Here is a 19,726-nt window from a genome sequence, read left to right on the forward strand (position 1 = left end):
CATGAGGATGCAAAATACAATATAGGGAATGGAGAAGCCAAAGAACTTATCCTCATGACCCATGGATATGAACAAAGATGTGGGGTTGCCTGAGGGACTGGGGGGTGCTGGGTAGAGGGGGACAATGGGGGAAAATTGGGACAACTATAATAGCATAATCAATAAAATGTAATTAAAAATAAAAAATAATGTAGCTCTAAAGTTGGACAGATATATGTTAAAATCCCAATTGTGACTCTTAATAACCTTGTGGGATTAGGAAAATTGTTTTATCTCTCTAACCTTGAATTTTTTCATCTATAAAACAAGAGTAGTAATCTCACTTCCCACATGGTACTACTGTGAAGATTAAACAGGACCATTTGTATGAAGTGCCTAGAATACTGGTAGGTGTGCAAACTGTTATTATGTTCCACATCATTATCAATCTAATGCTCATTATTTTACTTCTATGTTAAAATATCCATGTAATTAAACCACAATTTTAAAAGTTAAATATCATGGGGTAAACATAATTAATTTGTTCATATTAACTTTACTATAGGAATGTAATTTTCTGGCACTGTTTAATATTGTATTGCAGGCCCAGATCAGGCAGCGAAGAAGAATTTCCTCATTGTCTAGAATGTATGACTAGAAATAATTGATTTGCCAGCATAGATGATATTGAGTCTTCAGTTGTCTTAACCCAATTTTATATTTAATTGTGTCAGTTATGCCTTAATACAGTGAAATTCCTCTGTACTATGTAGATATTTGTTTTAAAAAGAAAACACTTTGTTATTCTCTCTTTAACATCACTGAGAAAACATTCTTTTGATCACATTTAAACGCTTATCTAGATACACATGAAACTTTATTAAACAATTCCTTGGAAGTAATGTAGGCATTTCTGGAAATTTGTTGAAAGCATTTGGTATCAGTCAGTGTACTGTGGTCTTAATTTTTTTTAATGATATTCTTTTCTCCAAGATACTAATGAGGGCAAACTATGAATCAGGGTTGTTCACCTAATGAACTTGTAATAAATGGAAACAAACATGAAGACAACAGAGGTGAGAAGGGGAATGGTTTGATCTCTTGAAGGTAGTCTTAAAAATTGTAAACTAACTTATTTCTTTCAACATTGTTTCACACACACCATCTTTCAAGGTCATGCAGAGACTGGGTGTCTAGAATGAAACTGGAAGCAATGAGTCATAATGGGTACAATGTATGACTTGGTATGCTTCATGTGGATTATCTCTTTTAACCTTCCCAACAATTCTCTAGAAGAGGTACAATTTCTACTCATTGTACTACTAACAAAACTGAGCCTTGGAGAGAATAAGTAATTTGGTCACAGTCACACAAATTAATTAATTGATTAATTAATTAGCCAGAATTTAAACCCAGGTAGCCAGACTTAACATCTGGCACCCTTCATTAAAAATATACTGTGCTCTATTTGCATTCTGTCTGCAGACACCTCACTTTTGAGGGGAGACTTGAATAGCACTTCTCAAAGTGTATTCCAGAGAGAGAGTATAGTTATGTACCCCTTGCCACAACCACAATAACCTTACCAGCTTAATCGTCACCTATGTCACAGCTAATCCATTAAGTCCCTCAATTTCTACATATCCAGTAAGGTACACACCACAAAGCATGAACACATAAAATTAAGAACTTAAGCCATTCTAGACACATTTGTTCAGAAGAGATGTCACTGAAAATTTCTATTCCTTGTAATAGTCTTTTAAGCTACCTCTAATCATCACATAATTTTCATCAGCTTGAACCCTGTATCAAAATGATTAGAATGAGAAGGGGAAGGGATTAGTTGAAGAACATGTAAGAATGACTCATGGACAGGGACAACAGTGTGGGGTTTGACTGTGGGGGGTGGGCTGGGCAGAGGAGGGCAAAGGGGGAAAAACTGGGACAACTGTAATAGAATAAACAAGAATTAAAAAAACCTACACACACATGAAATGACTAGAACAAGGCTATACAGTAGATTTCAAAAACATAAGAATAGTAAATAAAGATAGGAAAGGAGAGACTAAAATATGAATAAAGGAATGGATAGAAATAAAGCATGGAGTTGGGATCTAAACTATATGAAAAGGCATAAATCCTTTATATGATTTCTTCATTACTCTTTGATGTGCTGTTTTGATTGTTCTACTCTATTCAATTACTAAAATGGCTGATTGAAAAGCACTCTGTGAGTGACCCAATATTCAATCTGCTTTAGTGATCTTGACAACCTAATCTGGATATTTTTTTCAGTAAAATACAAATCTCATTTTTCCAGTTATCTCTTGATGTGTAATAACACCCTGCCCCCAAACTTTATGGCTTAAAATAATAGCAATCATTTATTTGGGTGCAGGGCTTTACAGAACTGGCTCATCACTGCTCTACACAGAACAAGCTGGGATAAGTCAACTAAAGGTTGAAGGATCCATTTCAAGATGACTCACACACAGTACTGCAAGACAGTGCTGGCTGTTCGCCAGGACTGTGGAATGGAGGGTTTCAGGTCTACACAGGCTGTTTGGATTTCCTCCTGGTTTGGTGCCTCATTTCCAAGAACAAAGTCTCAAAAGGACCAGATACAAACTGTTGCCTTTTAGGGCCTAGCCTCATAAGTCACATAGCATTACTTCTGCTGTAATCACAAGCCAGCCTAGATTCAAGAGGAAGGAACATAATTCCTACCTCTCAGCAGGAGAAGAATTAAAACCACACATTAAGAAGCTCATGTGAGATGGAAGGTATTATTGTGACCATTTTTGGGAAGTGTTACCTGCCATATCATATGTGTTCATTCAGTCAGTCAATAAATATTTAATGAGCACTAAATTAGGAGTTATGTTTTCAATGGTGAAGAAAATATATGCTTACTGCCTGGTAAGGGAAATACATATGAGAACAGTTATGTAAGTAGATAATTATAATGGTGATAAATGGTGCAAATGAGAGATCATAAGGGAGGATGAGGAAGTTTAAGAGGTCAGCAGAGGCTTCTTTCCAGAAAAATAAATGAGTTGAATTTAGATCTTAAGGGTGAGGAAAGGTAAATTTCTCAAAGAGCATTTTATGCACGGGCAACAGTATGTCAAAAGGCCCTATGGCAGAAGGACAGAACGTGGTGAGAATAAGGGCACAAAGGAGGCTTGTGTGACTGGAGAAGCAAGTGAGAGATAGGGAGAATAGAGTAAGCTGAGGCTAGAAAAGCTGATAGAAGTATCCAGGCAGCAGCAAGTTAAGGCATTTTGCCTTTAGTGTCAGAATAGTGAAAAGCCATAGAAGAGCTTTAAGCAGAGTCAATGGCATAATCAAATTTGCATTTCAAAAAGTATGCTGTCCTCAGTGTGAAGGATAAATAGGAGGAAAGCAAGGAAGAAAATGATGTGGCTATTTTAGTAGTTCAGGCAAAGGATAATCAATAACTTAGAATAGCCTGGCAGTAGAAAAATAGAGAATAGAACAGATGTAAGAAACAGATAGGAGGTCCTGCATTTACTTAGGTCTCTCCTGAACTACTGGACTCCAGTTTCTCTAGAGTAATAGGGGTCAAATTCTAATAATCTTTGAATCCACACCACTTAGCCCAGCATCTGGAATTTAAGAGATAATTAATGAATGTTTGTTTCCATGGAAGGATGGATAGATGAATGAATGGACAGAAAAGTGAGTAAGAAAATAGACAGACCTTTTCAATTCCATGTTCTCCTACAGTTCAGTACTCTTATTCCTTATAACATCCTCTCTGTTGGTTCTTACTTCTCTCCATCTTCTCACCAATCCAGCCCTCACCCAGGGAGCTTTCTTGAATCTCAGGCTAGTTAGATGGTTCTCCTGTGGGCCTTCAGAGGGCATCACTATCAGATGTTAGAATGACCATACCGCGGAGCAATATTCAGTCTGTCTCTCTCTTACTTGATTGTATGAGCTCCCTCAAGCAAGGACTATATCGTGTTCATATCTGTAACCCCAGCAACTAGCACAGTGTACAACTTAGTAGGCTAGTATTTGTTTATGACAATGAATGATGGAAACAAATTCTATGAGTGTAAGACCCCCAAATGCAAAGGTATAAGAGCTGACATTCTGTGGGGGAAATTAGTTCAACTAGTCCTCCTTCCAAAGGGTTGCCATTGCCTCTGCCTGGGAGTATGTCAGAAGGTTGCTGGTGAGCAGTCTTCATTTTTCTTCTCCTCTCCCCAGAGTGCAGCCAAGATATCTGCCTGAGCATTTGATGAAAAACTCAACTGAGATTTCAGAATTCTCCACCATAAAATACAGTAGGAATGAACTGTGCCTGGAAAATATTTAAAGCAGGTGTTTTCAATTAAAAATTTAAAAAGCAGAATACCCTTCCCAATAGAATAATTAGTTAAAGCACTATTTCATGCTTTCAGTGCAGGCACTAATGAAATATAAGTATTTGTGAAACTGGGAAACACTATCAGGTAAAATGTATGATGATTTAGGCCAGTGCTTAAACTGAAATCCACATGACATAGTCTCAGCATTTGTGAGTTCTGCAGAGGGATTTTAATTTTAGTTTTTAATTAGGTGCTAATTTAAAAGTTAATATAAGCATGTTTCAAACTATCTATATACTTAGTTTCTGGAGGGGAAAGAGCCAGCAGTTTTAGAGCAGGGTGAGCTCGGTATTTCATTGTATTGATGCTGAGTAATCCACCAAACAGCAGTTTTAAATGTGTTGGTAAGCATGTCCAGCTCCACTATACATCCTAATGTCAGGGTGATAACACCCATCCCACAACCACTCTGCTATTATATAAACCTCATCTTTTGGACGGTGATAATTAACAACTGAAAATCAGTTTCATAGAATAATATTTAGTGACTATAATATCATTTAAAAATAATAGAGTGGCCCTGACTGGTGTGTTTCAGTTGGTTGGAGCGTTGTCCCATAACCGAAAAGCTTGCCTATTGGATTCCTAGTCAGGGCACATGTGTAGGTTGTGGGTTTGATCCCCAGCTGGGGTGCATGCAGGAGGCAACTAATTCATATTTCTCTCTCTGTCTCCCTTCCCCCCTCTCTCTCAAATGAGAATAAAATAAACCTTTACAAAATAAAAATAAAAATGGTAGATTGTATCACAATAATATTATGAAGAAATAACACATAATAGAGGAGGTTTTTATGTGGTATAAATTCATTCATCCTTTTATTATCTGCAAAACATCATTTACTATTCTATGCTTTTGGGTCACAGCAGTGGTTGAAAAGAAGTTTCTGGCCCTGTAGACCTTACATTCTAGTGAATGACATCTAGGCACCATGTAAAGCCAAAGAACATGATAGTCCAACTGTACAAAGGAAAGTTACATAATAATTTGGAGGGAAAAATGTGGTGAGAACTGAGTTGCCACAGAGCACATTGTAGTCTACACATTGCAACCTTTAAAACACCTGTACCATATCAACCATGGCCACATTCACAGTGAGAGAGAACTTATTTGAGTTTACATTGTTTCTATGGATATCAAGTTACATAAAGTTAATTACTATAAGTGAACAAATAATATTTAAGATAAAGATTTTTTGTTAGGTGATATCTTTAAATTTCTCAGTTATATTCTAAAATGTTAATTTGAATTTTATTAGTTTGGTGTTTTGTCATATTTAATTTGTAAATTTTGGGGGCTTGATAATAACATGGGCAGGTTTTAAAGAAGTATAAGTATTAGGAATTTAAATTTAATTTTGGGAACAGTTTTATTGAAGTATAATTTACATGCCATAAACTGCAACCATTGTTAAGGGTTTTAGTAAATTCTTACAGTTGTGCAACAATAATCATAACCCAATTATGTAACAGTTAAGTGTCCTCCAAAAGTTTTCTTGTGCATATTTAAGTCAGTCCCTGCTTTCACCTCCAGTTCCAGGCAATCACTTATCTGTCTCTCAAGATTCTTCTTTTCTGGAGATTTCTAACACATGCAATCTTTTGTGTCTGTCTACTTTCACTCAGCATAATGATTTTGAGGATGATTCATCTTACGGGATGTATCAGGTTTTTCATTTATATGGCTGAATATAGTCTGTTGTATAGATAAAGTACATTTGGATAACTTGAGAGAATCAAGATGGTAGAGGAGTGAGTGGAAGTCACACTGACTTCCTCCCTGGACCAATCTGGAATTACAACTAAATTGTGGACAAATCACGTGGAACAAATAACTGAACAATAGCATGAGAGGAGCCTTATAATCTCAGACAGACAGAAGAATCAGCTTTAGCACAACCTAACTGGTAAGGAATGCAGCAGAGAATCAAGAAAGTCCCCACATGGGTGCCAGCACCAGAAGGATGTTGAAACTACCAGTTGGGCCCCCCTGAGAAGAGCTGTGTCTAAACCATAAGCAGGGATATCCAGCCTACAGCACCAGAGCCCAAAAAGTACACAGATAACATCCAGCTGTGAAAAGTGGTAGGGTTGTCCTCTGCCAGAGATGGGTGAATAGAGAAGCAAAGAGCCATTTAAAGAGACAACGCATAAATTTTTGTTTGCAGCCACTTACCCTGGTCTCAGGCAAAGGCGGAGGCAGAGTGGGCTAGAAGCACCAGAAGAGACTGGGGAAAGAGGCTTTGGGGAGAGAACAGAGAGTAGCTAGCAGGATCCTGGTGCTGAGTCATCCCCAATACGGCAGCAGCCATCGTGCTCAGGCAGACCACTCCCCTGGGCAACAACAGCATGAGAGGACACCATAACTGCCCCCCACCATGGGGGGACTTGGGCCTGGCTGGGTAGTGCTAAAGCTAGACTGCTGAGTACAAAGTGGCAGCCACAGATAGTAGATCCCTGGCTACAGGGGGCACAGAGTGGTCTAGAGACACTTGAGAATAGACTGGAGACAGAGGCTTTGGGGAGAGAACGGAGAAAGTAGCTGGCGGGATTCTGGTGCTGACTCCTCCCCCATACTGAAGCAGGTAACTGGCTCAGGAGACCACTCTACTGAGTGGCAGCAGCATAAGAGGATCTAATAACCATGCCCCCAGTAGGGACTCTGCCCTGCCCTGTTGTGTCTAAGCTGGCCTGCTAAGTGCAGAGTGACTAGATTAACAGCTGAAGGAAACAGACACAGACAATAGATTCCTGTAAGTCTTGAACAGAATGCCTGAAGTCAAACAGGGATAACATCTGACATCATCAGAGGCAGATCCAGAGAGGGAAAAACAAACAAACAAACCAGTGCTCTCCTACCACAGAAGTTCACACCACAAATCCAGGAGATCAAGACGGGTCAATTTAAGAAGCAGAAGCCAAAAAAAAAAAAAAAAAGAAAGAAAGAAAAGAAAAGAAAAGAAAAAAGAAAAGAATCTCACAAATAATGGGAAGACAAAGAAACACCCCACAATTGAAGGGAAAGGAGGAATCCCCAGAAAGAAACTAAATGAAATAGAGGCAAGTAAACTATCAGATACTGAATTCAAAACCATGGTTCTAAAGAAGCTCAATGAGCTCAGAGATGAGGGTGAATTACCAAAAACATAAAGGGAAAATATGAGGAACTTATTGCAAACTATATCAGCATGAAAAATAATATAGAAACTATCAACAAGAGGCAAGAGGAAGTGAAGATACAATTTTTGAATTCAAGAACACAGTAGAAAGAATCAAAAGCAGACTAGATGAAGCAGAGGATCAAAGCAGACTAGATGAAGCAGAGCATCAAATCAGCAAGCTGGAGGATAAGGTAGAAAAAAGGTCCCAGAAAGAGCAAGAAAAGGAAAAAAGACTCAGAAAGAATGAAGAGACATTGAGAGAAATTCAGGACAACCTGAAATGTAATAATATCCGTATAGTAGGGATACCAGAAGGAGAGGAAGAGGATGAAGGGATAGAGAACCTGTTTGAAAAAGTAATGATGGAAAACTTCCCTAATTGGAGGAGGGAAAAAGACACAGAACTCCAGGAAGCACAGAGGGTAGCATACAAGAGGAGCCAATGAAGCCCACTCCAAGACACATCATCATTAAACTGACAAATATTAAAGACAAAAAGAGAATCCTAAAAGCAGCAAGGGAGAAGGAGGTAGTAACATACAAGGGATCCCTGGTATGACTAACAGCTGACTTTTCAACAGAAACACTACAGGCCAGAAAGGAATGGCAAGAAATATTCCAAATCATGAAAAGCAAAGGGCTGCAACCAAGACTGCTCTACCCAGCAAGGTTCTCAATTAAAATGGGAGGTGAAATGAGGAGCTTCCCAGACAATAGAAGGCTAAAAGAATACACCTCCACCAAACCGGCATTGCAAGATATGCTAAAGAGACTGCTTTGAGAAGAGGAAGAAAAAGAGTGAGAAAGAGAGGAACAGAGGTACAAAAGGAAAAAATGCATAAGTATCTATCAATAATAGTTTTAAATGTAAGTATATTAAATTCTCCAATCAAAAAAACATAGGTTAGCTGAATGGATAAGAAAACATGACCTGTACATGTACTGCCCACAAGAGACCCACCTCAGAACAAAAGACCTACACAGACTGAAAAAAAGGAATGGAAAATAGTATTCCAAGAAATGGATGGGAAAAAAGCCAGGGTAGCAATATTTATATCAGACAAAACAGAATTTAAAAGAAAAGTGATAAAAAGAGACCCAGAAGGAAACTTCATAATTCTTAAAGGAAGAATCCATGAAGAATACATAAACATTGTAAATCTATACGCACCCAACATGGGAGAACCCAAATATATAAGGAAAATTTTGGATGACTTCAAGGAAGATATAGACAGCAACATACTGATAATAGGGTATTTTAATACCCAACTTTCAACAATGGATAGATCTTCCAAACAAAATATTAACAAAGATATTGTGAAACTGAATGATGCATTAGATCAATAGATTTAACTGACATATATAGAACATTTCATCCCAAAGAAACAAAATACACATTTTTTTTTTCAAATGCACACGGAACTTTTTCAAAGGTAGACCACATGATAAGGCACAAAATAGCCTCAACAAATTCAAGAAAATAGAAATCATAAAAAACATTTTCCCTGACTGCAAGGTCTTGAAACTAGAACCAAACTCAAGGAAAATACTCAAACACATTCAAACTCATGGAGACTGAAGCATGCTATTAAACAATGAATGGGTCAATAATGACATCAAAGAAGAAACCAAAAAGTTTCTGGAAACAAATGAAAATGAACACACAACAGTCCAAAACTTATAGGACACAGCGAAGGCAGTTCTAAGAGGGAAGTTCATAGCAATACAGGCCTACCTAAAAAAGATAGAAACATTTAAAATAAACAACCTAACCCTACCTCTTCAAGAACTAGAGAAACAATAACGAACAAAGCCCAGAGTGAGTAGAAGGAAGGACATAATCAAGATCAGAGCAGGATTGAATGATATAGAGAATAAAAGAACAATTCAAAGGATGAGTAAATCCAAGAATGGATTCTTTGAAAAGATAAACAAAATTAACAAGCCTTTCAACAGACTCATCAAAAAAAAAGGGAAAAGACACAAATAATATCAGAAATGAAAGGGGAGAAATTACACCTGGTACCATAGAAATACAAAACATTGTAAGAAATTACTCTGAATAATTATATGCCAAGAAATTTGAAAACCTGGGTGAAAAGGATCAACTTCTAGAAAAATATAACCTTCCCACACTGAATGTAAAAGAAGCGAAAGCCTGAACAGACCAAGAGCAACTGGTGAAATTGAAGGAGGAATCAAAAATCTCCTGGCACACAAAAGCCTTGGACTAGATAGCTTCATTGGAGAATTTTACAAAACCTTAAGGAAGAGCTAACCCTTGTCCTACTCAGACTATTCCAAAAAATCCAAGGAGAGGGAGGACCCCCAGACTCTTTTTATGAGGCCAGCATCATCCTAATCTCAAAACCAGATAAAGACACAACAAAGAAAAACCACAGGTCAATGTTGCTGATAAAAATAGATGCTAAAATCCTCAGCAAAATATTGGCAAACCACATCCAGCAATTCAGTAGAAAGATCGTCCACCATGATCAAGTGGGATTCATCCCAGGGATGCAAGGATGATTCAATATTCGCAAATCAATAAACATAATACATCATGTAAATGAAAGGAGAGAAAAAAATCACATGATCATATCAATAGATGCAGAAAAAGAATTTGATAAGGTACAGCATCCATTTATGATAAAATCACTCATACAGTAGGAGTAAAGGGGGCATACCTCAACATACTGAAGGCCATATATGAAAAACTTACAGCCAACCTCATACTCGATGGACAAAAACTATAAGCTTTCCCACTAAGATCAGGAACAGGACAACGATGTCCGCTTTCACCAGTTTTATTCAACATAGTATTGGAAGTCCTAACTACAGCAATCAGACAAGAAAAAGAAATAAAAGGCATCCAAATTGGAAAGGAGGAAGAAAAACTGTCATTGTTTGCAGATGACATGATAGTATATCCCATAGACTCCTCCAAAAATCTACTTGACCTAGTAACTGAATTTGGCAAATCAGCAGGATACAAAGTCAATATTCAGAAATCGAGGGCATTTTTGTACACCAACAATGAAATACATGGAAAACCCCATAGACTCCTCCAAAAATCTACTTGACCTAGTAACTGAATTTGGCAAAACAGCAGGATACAAAGTCAATATTCAAAAATTGAGGACATTTTTGTACACCAACAATGAAATACAGAAGCAGAAATCAGGAAAAAAAATTTCCTTTGCTTTAGCAACAAGAAAAAGAAAGTACCTAGGAATTAATTTAACCAGAGAGGTAAAAGACCTGTATGCAGAAAACTATACAACACTGAAGAAAGAAATTAAGGAAGACACAAATAAATGGAAGCATATACTGTGTTCATGGATTGGAAGAATTAATATCATCAAAACATACATACTACCCAAAGCAATTTATAGATTCAATTCAATCTCTATTAAAATACCAATGATGTATTTCACAGACATAGAACAGACATTTCAAAAATTTATATGGAACCATAAACAACCCCAAATACCTGTAGCAATTTTGTGAAATAAAAACAAAGTAGGAGGGATCACAATACCTGACATCAAACTACATTACAAGGCCATGTAATCAAAACAGTCTGGAACTGGTATAAGAACAGACACATACATCAATGGAACAGAATGGAGAACCCAGAAATAAACCCATGTCTCTATGGTCAATTAATATTTGACAAAGAGGACAGAAGCATGAAAGAGTAAAATTAGCCTCTTCAACAAATGGTGTTGGGAGAACTGGACAGCTACATGCAAAAAATTGAAGTTTGACCTCCAATTTACACCATACACAAAAATAAACTCAAGATGGATAAAAGACTTACATATAAGTTGTGACACCATAAATGTTCCAGAGGAGAACATAGGCAGGAAACTCTTAGATAGCCCATGCAGCAATATTTTCACTCATATGTCCCCTAGAGCAAGGGACATAATGGAAAAAATAAATAGATGGGACTTCACCAAAATAAAAAGCTTCTGCATGGATAAAGAAAACATCAGCAAAATGAAAAGGGAACCAACCATCAGGGAAAATATATTTGCCAATGATACCTCAGACAAGTGTTTGATCTCCAAAATATATAAAGAATTCACATGACTCCTCTCCAGGAAGACACACAACCCAATTAAAAAATGGGTGAAGGATCTGAATAGACACTTCTCCAAGGAGGACATACAGAGGACCCAGAGACATATGAAAGGATGCTCAGCATCACTTGCCATCAGAGAAATGCAAATTAAAACCACAATGAGATACCACTTCACCCCGGTAAGAATGGCCATCATAAATAAATTAACAAACAAGTGCTGGTGAGATTTTGGAGAAAAGGGAACCTTAGTGCACTGCTGGTAGGAATGCAGGCTGGTGCAGCCACCTTGGAAAACAGTTTGGAATTTCCTCAAAAAGCTGAAAATAGAACTGCCTTTTGACCCAGTAATTCCACTACTGGGACTATACCCTAAGAATCCCAAAACACCAATTCAAAGGAACTTATGCAACTCCAATGTTCATAGCAGCACAATTTACAACAGCCAGATGATGGAAGCAACCTAAGTGCCCATCAGTCAATGAATGTATCAAAAAACTATGGTACATTTACACAATGGAATACTATGTAGCAGGAAAAAAAAAAGAAAGAGCTACTACTCTTTGCCACAGCATGGATGGAACTGGAGAGCATTATGCTAAGTGAAATAAGCCAGGCAGTGAAAGACAAATATTATATGATCTGACCTATAAATGGAACCTAATCAGCAAAGCAAGCAGGCAAGGAAAATATGACTAGCAACATTGGAAGAAAGAAGAAACTAATGGGGATGAGAGTGAGGAAGGGAGGGAGGGGACTAGAGGGAATGGGAAGGGAAAGGGTCAGATCAAGGAACAGGTGTGAAGGACACATGGATGAAGGAAGCCAAGGTGGGGAAGGATTGATGGGGGGAGATGGGGGTGGATGGGGCGAGGGAAAATGGTGGCTGGTAAATGGAGACAAATGCATGTGAAACATTAAAACAAACAAACAAACAAACAAATAAATGAAAAAATGGACAAAGAACCTGAACAGACACTTCTCCAAGGAGGACAGACACAGTGCCCAGAGACATATAAAAGGATTCTCTGCATCACTAGTAATCAGAGGAATACAAATTAAAACCACAATGAGATACCACTTCATACCAGTCAGAATGGCCACCATAAACAAATCAACAAACAACAAGTGCTGGTGAGGTTGTGGATAAAAGGGAACCCCAGTACACTGTTGATGGGAATGCAGACTGGTGCAGCCACTGTGGAAAAGAGTATGGAATTTCCTAAGAAAACTAAAAACGGAACTGCCTTTTGATCCAGCAATTCCATTGCTGAGATTATACCCTAAGAATCCCAAAACACCAATTCAAAGGAGCCTTATGCAACTCCAGTGTTTATAGCAGTGCAATTGACAACAGCCAAGTATTGGAAGCAACCTAAATTCTCATCAATAAATGAATGGATCCAAAAAGTATGGTACATTTACACAATTGGAATACTATGCAGCAGAAAGAAAGAAGGAGCTCCTACCCTTCGTACAGCATGGATGGAACTGGAGAGCATTATGCTAAGCAAAATAAGCCAGAGGGCAAAAGACAAATACAATATGATCTCACCTATAAGTGGAACCTAATCAACAAAACAAACAAGTAAAATATAACCAGCAACACTGAAAGAAAAAACAAACTGAGAGTAAGGAGAGGAGAGGAGGAGGGGGGGTAATGGAAAAAAGAAGGGGAAGGGTCAAGTCAAGGAACATATATAAAGGGCCCAGGGACAAAGCCAAAGTAGGGAAAGATTGAAGGTGTGAGGTAAGTGTGGATGGGGCAGGAAAAAGTGGTGATGGGAAAATGGAGACAAATGTATTTGAACAATAAAATAAAATATGTATTTGTATATGTTCGTTTTTACAGATAATTCTTAAAATTAAACTTTTTATTTTGATATAAATGTAGATTCACATGCAATTATAAGAGATAATACAAAGAGATTCTTGTGTGCCTTTTATCCAGTTTCTCCCAATTGGTAACATTTCAGAAAACCATAGCACAGTAATGCAGTTAGGATATTGACATTGATACAGTCAAGATCCAGGTCATTTCCATAAGTACAAGGATCCTTCCCAGTCACAGTTGCCTTTTTAAGGCTATACCTAGCCCCTCCTTAACCCTTAGCAGCTGTTAGTCTGTTCTCCATTGCTATAATTGTTATTTTAACAATGTTACATAAATAGAATCATACTGTATATAATCTGGAATTGCCTTTCTTTTTTTCACACAGCATAATTCCCTGGAGATTCATCCAGGTTATTGCATGCATCGATAGTTTGTTCCTTTTTTAAAACTGCTGATATTTTGTTTTGAAGGACAGTTGTCCTGAATACAGAACTTTTGGTTTACAGTTATTTTTCCTTTTAACATTTTGAATGTGTCATCTCAATGCTGCTGGCCTCCGTTGTTTCTAAATGGGAAACTAGCCATGTATTATACTGTCATTCCAATGTTCCATGAATTTTTTCTTGCTGTTTTCAGTATTTCAGTAGTTTAACTATGATATATCTAGATATGGATGTCTTTGTGTTTATTTTACTTCAGAGCTGTTGACCTACTTGGACATGTAATTTTTTTTTTTGTCAATAGTGAATGTTTTAAGATAATACATTATAGCAATTATAGATCTTGATTTCTACCCCCCTCCAAGGGATTTTTTCAGTAACTTACCTGGTCCTAAAGAATCTGTCTCCCTCATGGTATGTGGCTGTTGACATCTGTACTTAAGTTTTTTTCTTTTCTTTTTAAGTTATTATTCTTATATCAATATTTTATCCTGGGTTCCTAAAGGTTTCTTCCAAGTCTGCATAGCTTAGCACTCAGACTATGATTTGGACAGTTGTTATGCTCAAATGCATGAAACTGATCAGGTTTCTTTCCTCTGACAGTGGATTCAGGTGTTTCTCAAGTCTTCCTCAAGTTTTACTTTCCACCAAATTCTTTTTTGTCTCCCCTGAGCGTCCATGTCATTCCTCAGTTTGCCAGGAATGTGTAGAGGGTTTTTCTAGCTTCTCTATGGCTCTCTTATTTTCATTAAGTTTCTGACTTCTCCACTGCTTGTCCCAAGTGGGACCCCAGGCTAAGAGAGTAATGGTTTTCCACACTCATTTCAAATTGTGCTTTCTAATTTCCATACTGTTGTTTGGCATGGACTTTTGTCCTCTATTCTGAATGAAGACTTCCTCCTCCAGCAGGAGCTTGTGGTGGTTAGCACTAGTCTGTGCCATTAAAACAATATGCTGACTGAGCTGGGGGTAAGAAGGAAGGGATCTACTGCAAGCAAGAAAACCACAGAGTCCCACTATTTTTATCCAAATTCCAGAAGTTCCTCATGAATAAATACTTCCAATTTGTTGTTTGCTTTTGGTCAAACTTCAGGGCCTTAAAATGGCTGTATTGAAAATTTCATTCAGTTTTATATTTGTTTTGGGTGAGTGAATGCCCTTGTTTCTTCATGCTACCATGACTGAAAGTCAATAAAATTAAGTTTTATGCTTTTACTATTTACTCTGTACTTTTAGGTAACATTAAAATAATAATTTTATAAGTCATTACTATAAGTACAATAAGGTGTTTTGTTCTTTAAAAGGATGTATATTTAAGTTTGGAAAATACTATAGGCTTGTGAGAATTCACAAGGTACAATAAGTACAATAAGGTGTTTTGTTCTTTAAAAGGATGTATACTTAAGTTTGGAAAATACTATAGGCTTGTGAGAATTCACAAGGTAATATAAGTTTTATCTACTTTGAAACTAAATGCCATTTCTGATCAGACACACCTTGCTAGGCAGAATCATATATCATGTCTAAATAGTGTTAGAAATTCATTATAAATTTAGCTCCTAATGGGGCATATTTTCTGCTTATTAATTTTTCCATTAATAAAAATACCAAATAGAGGTAGAGTCTTCAATAAAAGAGTAAGTAGGATGAATTGTCTTTAAGCATAAATCAAATGTTCTTCCCAGGAAACATTTGAAAAGTAAGTTGGAGTTAAAGTTTTCTTAGGGAATGCATGTAGCAGATTGATTGAAGTTCTCGATTTTTCACTTATTTGTTTCCTGTAAAGGGATTTTACATCCCTAACACATTGACTTTTGGCTTCTTCATATGATATGTTTTGGCCTATGGAATATGAGATGATAGGCTGCATGCTGCATCTGAGCAGTTTTAGGTAAAGTTTTGTAATTTGTCTCAGTCTCTTATACTCCTGTCCTTATGCCAAAAGCATGTTCCAGATAAGGGCTGCCCCTTCAGCGTGTACCTCAGGATAAGAATACCAGCAGACCTGCAGTCAGGCCAGCTGCCTGGAGTAGGACCTTAGCCAACCAGCACCATCATGTGGTGTGGATTAGAAATAAAACCATTGAGTGTTTGTGTTACTTCTGCAGCAAATGTTAATAAATTTAGGCATAATAGTGCACCTCCTCAACAAAAGCATGGATCTATCAAGATTAATATTTTTGTGTCACTATAGCAGTAAAGGAAAGCATTGGGATGGGTTTCCTTCACATGTAGATGGGCGTTTGGGGTTATAAGACTTAACATACGTGCTCTGTGGCTTGAGGAGATTATCAGAAAAGCTGAAGCTGAGGTTTGGGAGAGTCAGGTGATTGCAGGAAAGACAAGTTTTGTGGATAGAGATGACTTCAGCAGACAATTCTGGTAGTGGTTTCAAATACAAGCCCCAAATTAAAGGTACTGGGGTAGATGTTCCAAACGAAGGCTTTAATTTTCAATCAAGGTGCACCTTGTATGGGAAACTGCATGAAGCGGATTCAGATGAACAGCACATAGAATTTTTTTTTTTGAAGATCAGAAAGATCATCTAGTACTAGATTGAATGAAAAGAGAACCTACATACTGAACTTAAAACTTTAATATTATATCGCCCCATTATAGACTTAAAAATTCATCCTGAAGTGATGATCATGCTTCCATAATATTTTACTCAATAGAGGTCACTATTTACCTTCAGACAGAACTGTTCTGAAATCATCAAGGACTTACAAGGTTAACAGAAATATGGTTTTTCTAGCATAGGCTATGGAGGTGATCAGTCTTATGAGAAAACAACTTATGCTTTTAGATAGGTTCTGGAAAAGTGAAAAGGACTTATAAAAGGGGTGACTTACACAGAATCCAATTCAAAACAGAGACAAAAGGGGAATGACTAATATTCCTATTTCTTTTCTTTTTTTCATGTGTGGAGCTCACATGTCTTTGCAAAGTGGTACAGGCTAAGGTGCAATGAAATCAGAGCCTTGTGATCTATTTGATCCTTATTTGCAGGGGTCTTAAAACACTCAATCTGTCTGATTGCCACTGCTAATCTTGTGACTGATTAACTAAGAGGTGTTTCTGAAAAGCCCTAAAAGAAAACTAAGGTGAGGGAGAGGCAGAAGAAAACCCTTGGTGAGTGAAAAGAGCTTCATTATTAGAATTTTTATATTCTGAAGTGGGATCTGATACGGACCTTAGTAATAGCCCCAGAAATCAATTAGGTAACAGATTTTAGAAACCATCTCTTTCTCTATATCCCAAGGTCATACCAATGATTCACCTGAGACCACTAAGTACCCATACCTGAAATACTATAATTTGATTTCAGAAGGGATTTTCAATTTTAAATAAAATATCTGCATCACCAAAGTCTAATATCTCTTGTGAAGTCTTCCATCATTTTTTTTTTCGAGTACTGGGTTTTGTTATTTACTTATTTATTTATTTTGCAAAGTCACTCTGGAATAATCTTTGTAGAAGAGGACAGAATTTTAGTGCAGAAAGCGACCTTAGAATTCATCCAACCTGGTCTCTCCCTCACCATAATTCTAGAGATGAGAAAATCAAGCCCCAAGATCCTTAGACTCTCACAGTTACGCAGAGAGGGTGCTGAGTCTGGATCCCTAGTCTCTTGCCTTCCCTCGCTTTCGCACTCTCCCAAGCTATCACAGATTAGTTTGAGGTCAAAACATTTAGTTCTTTAACTCATTCAGAATTTATTAGTAGTGTCACCCGGTCCAACTTTCTGTTGTTTTCTCTTTTATAGTCCTAACATTAAGACACAGTTAGAGAAAAGAATGGGTCTTGCTACTGACTGTGTGGCAGTAAGAGAAAAACATTTTTAACAGTGAGGTTGGAGATTTGAGTATTCAGTGTTTCTAATTCAATGCTGTCAATGACAGTAAACTCCACTAGTTATTTAGCACATATGAATCATATTATAGTTTCAAAATACTTTTCTATCAATAGTAACTTCTTAGCATGAATCAGGCTAGTTTTATTATTTCCTCCTCCCAAAATCAGCTTTCCTTGTCACATCACATTTGATGAATGTGATTAGTTGTCCACGTGCTGAGCTGTCTGAACTCCTGGTGCCAGACAAGGCTTTAGATTCAGGGTAGGGACAGTTTTACCTCTGGTGTTTCTGGTTGCTGATGACAAAGTTAGAAGTGGGCAGCAGAGGGATTTGGAAAGACGTAGGACATCTGCATTCATCGATGAGGATTGAAAAGTTTACAGGTGTTCTAGCTCATCCCTAATTCCAAGTTTTGGGAGACCCTGCTTCATTCTGGAAATCTGTTGTAGTGCAGGGCAAGATAAAGGTAGGAAGAAGAGCCATTGGCAGGGTTCAGTTTATCCCTCACTGATTCCTCGCCTCAAGGGGAAATCCATGGGATCACTTTAGATAGTTGCTCTTGAAAAGAGGGGATACTTTGAGCGTACTGCTTGGCATAGTGATTCTGAGCACGAACTGAGAAGCAATTTCAAACCTAGATTAAAAATAAGGATTTCCTTGGGCATGACTCAAATAGAAAAGCTCTTTGAATCACAACATTTGAATCTGAGTCACTCACCAGTCTTTTCTTTGTCCTATAAAGGCAATTTAAGCACTGAGGTCTAAAGTAGCCTTTTTGATTCTCAGCCTTTCCCCTCTCAGCAAACTTCCATCTCGACCACTCCATGGGAATAGTAAGATCTCTTTTAAGCATTGATTTTAAGGAATGATCACTTCATGCAAGCAGGTTTGGAGATGTGAGGGCTTGGGACAGTCCCTAGAAATTATTGTCAGTTCATGCTGTAAAGCTTTCTCTGTGCTTGGGACACATGGCCTGCCAGATGGCCCCATAAATCCGATTATTCTCACCTTTCCTCTTCCTCCTTCCATGTCAAAACTCTTCTGATTTTCTGATTTACCAGCAAATTTAGAGGAATTAATACAAACTTAACAGAAGTTCTGACCTTTCACTTCCACCAATGCACTAATAATGCATCATCACAAATTATATTTTTAGAGACTTGCAAATGTTATATTGGGCCAGCTCGTATTTAGGTCATCCTCCCCACCTCCCCCAAATGTCTTGATTTTGTTTAAAGATCTTCTGAGTCTCTACAACCATACTTACACGAAATTCTTAGTTATATAAACTTATAATACTCATCTACTGTTTAATTCTTTACAAAGTCCTACCTAATGGACCTTGAACTGTAATACCTACATTTCATACCTATAGGAAAAGCCGAATATCACATTCCGACAGTCACCCTTTTAAATTCTTTCCAAGTATCAGTCCCTTCATTATATTGTGTGTTCTACATTCCTCTTTCTACTCTTTCCTCATACAATCTCAAATCTTCAGGTTATCAGATGAGGGACCTGGATGGTCTTATCACTTAGAGTATGACCCCTCTTCCATGTAATAGTCATTTACTTAGCTGAATACACACCCTTCTCCAACCCCCAAACAGAACCATTCTAAGCTTTCTTACTCGTTCCTGATAGTTTCATTTTAACCTGGCATCTCATGTCTCTCACTGCTATAGTAAGAAGGTGGGCATATTGGGCATCATGGCAAGATGCTGTTAAGAAGTTTACATATGTTTTTGCATTATAATAAACTGTGCAATTAAGTGTATGTAGACTTGGGGGTCCAAATTCTAACAGAATTCTCTCCTTTCTGCTCAGAGAAGTTAGCAGTCATATGGTCCAAAATGAGTTTGTTACCAAAATCTGCTGCTGCTATGGAACATTTTGGTTCTCTTGTTTTGAGTGGAGATTACATGTTTTTGTTTCTGGTGTCTTTTACTAATTAATTAATTAATTAATTAAT

This window comes from Pteronotus mesoamericanus, unplaced genomic scaffold (genome assembly GCF_021234165.1).
Source record: "Pteronotus mesoamericanus isolate MK-2021 breed Mesoamerican mustached bat unplaced genomic scaffold, CSHL_Meso_final scaffold_85, whole genome shotgun sequence".
NCBI classification, from domain to species: Eukaryota; Metazoa; Chordata; class Mammalia; order Chiroptera; family Mormoopidae; genus Pteronotus; species Pteronotus mesoamericanus.